General features: G+C 38.1%; 1 pseudogene; it reads right to left on the bottom strand.

Moving 5' to 3' along the window:
* Window positions 1-995: 995 nt before the first annotated feature.
* LOC105534492 overlaps window positions 996-2,000 on the bottom strand; it is a 24,900-nt pseudogene continuing 23,895 nt past the window's right edge.

Genomic DNA, 2,000 nt, shown 5'->3' on the forward strand with positions numbered 1-2,000 from the left:
CATGTACATATATATATGCATCATTACCAATAGATAGTACTGAGTTTTGTGAGGGAACTTTTAATTCAAATTTACAAAATGTCATTGTACTAGCTGCATGGCGCTGCAACTTGATCCCCCATCAACAACTTTGGGATCTTTCTGTTAATACAAGTGGATTTCATTTGTTGCATTTTACAGACACATAGTATTCCATAAGAATTTCCCATATTGTTCATGATGGGCTTTTTCAGTTGTTTCTAATTTTTGGCTACTACAAATCCAGCCACAGTAAACATCCTAATACATGTTTCCTGAGCATTCATACTCACAAGTGGAACTGCTAAGTATCTCTGAAGTTGTTACAAGGAATGTTTCCCTATTCCCAAGGTCATAAGTATTTTAGTATATAGCTTTTTCATATTTCTGTTTCTAACCTCTGGATTCACTTTTGTGTATAGTTCATGATGTATTTTTTCCCCCTTGGAGAACAAGTTACCTCCACTTAAAATAATAGTTCCATTATTTCCTCACTTCCTGATGCTGTTTGTATCATATTCCAAATTCTAATAAGTGCATAGGTCTTTTTCTGAAATCTCTTCTGTTCTGTTGAATCAATACCACAGGAGTCTTAATATTAGTTGTAGATGACCATGTTATCTATTTTTGTCTGTTCCTTTCCAATATTTACACTCATTTTTCTTGTTATTGGTGAAGATCTCCAGATCTATGGTGTAGCAATAAAAAACAGGCATCCATTTTGTGTTACAATTTTTAGTGAAAATGTGCCTAAACTTTTACCATTATCTCTGCTACAGGTTTCTTTGTCAGACACAGGCTCTTTATCATATGCGTGTCTTTGTCTTCTGTACAAATTTTCTGGTGTCCCTTGAGTTTTTAGTTGTTAAAGTTAACCTCATTTGTGGTGCTTTGCTTCAGAAAGATTATTTCTGGTGCATGATGAGGTGCAAATTTCTGATGAAAGCTTTCCCACTTTCTAGGCGTTCATGGGGTTTTTAGTGAGGATGAATTTTCTAGTGTCTAATGTCGTGTGACTTCTTGCTGAAAGCTTTCCCACAGCCGCTCCACTGATAAGGCTTCTTACCTGTGTGTATTCTCAAATGCACAGCAAGGGTTGAGAACTGAGAGAAAACTTTCCCACATTCATTACAACCATGGGCTTCTCACCCGTATGGCTTCTCAAATGCACCGTGAGAGATGAGCTCTGAGAGAAGCCTTTTCCACAGGCATTGCATTCATGAGGTTTATCACCTGGATGAATTCTCACATGTAGAATAAGTGATGTTCACTGAGAGAAGGCTTTTCCATATTCGTTACATTCATAGCATTTCTCTCCACTGTGAATGTTCTGATGTTTTATGAGGTACTTCTTCTAAACAAAGGTTGTTCCACATTCACTATGTTTAAAAGGCTTCTCTCCAATTTGCATTTTGTCATGCTCAGTAAGGTTGGATTTACCACTAAAGGTTTTTCCACACTCCTTGCCTACAAAGGGCTTCTCTCCTGTGTGAGTTCTCTGGTGTCTGATGAGGTTTGTCTTCTGAATGAAAGCTTTCCTGCAATCTTTACATTCAAAAGATTTTTCTCCAGTGTGAATTTTCTGGTGCATGAGGAGGTTTTCCTTCTGGCTAAAGGATTTTCCACATTCAATACATTCGAAAAGCTTCTCACCAGCATGGGTGTTCTGATGTTTACTGACATACTCCTTTTGGCTAAAGGCTTTTCCACACTTGTTACATTCAAAAGTTTCTCTCTCATGTGAAAAAGCTCATGCTCGGTGAGATTTGACTTGTGGCTCATGTGAAAAAGCTCATGCTCGGCGAGGTTTGACATGTGGCTGAACACTTTCCCACATACCTTACAGGAAAAGGGGTTTTCCCCACTGTAAATTCTCTGCCGGCTGAGGTGTGACATCCGAATGGAAGCTTTCCCATATTCACAAGGTTTCTCTCCAGTACAAATTTCTTGATGAATGAGGATGTACTTTTGGCTTAAGATAT

Source organism: Mandrillus leucophaeus, unplaced genomic scaffold (genome assembly GCF_000951045.1).
Source record: "Mandrillus leucophaeus isolate KB7577 unplaced genomic scaffold, Mleu.le_1.0 Scaffold1359, whole genome shotgun sequence".
NCBI classification, from domain to species: domain Eukaryota; kingdom Metazoa; phylum Chordata; class Mammalia; order Primates; family Cercopithecidae; genus Mandrillus; species Mandrillus leucophaeus.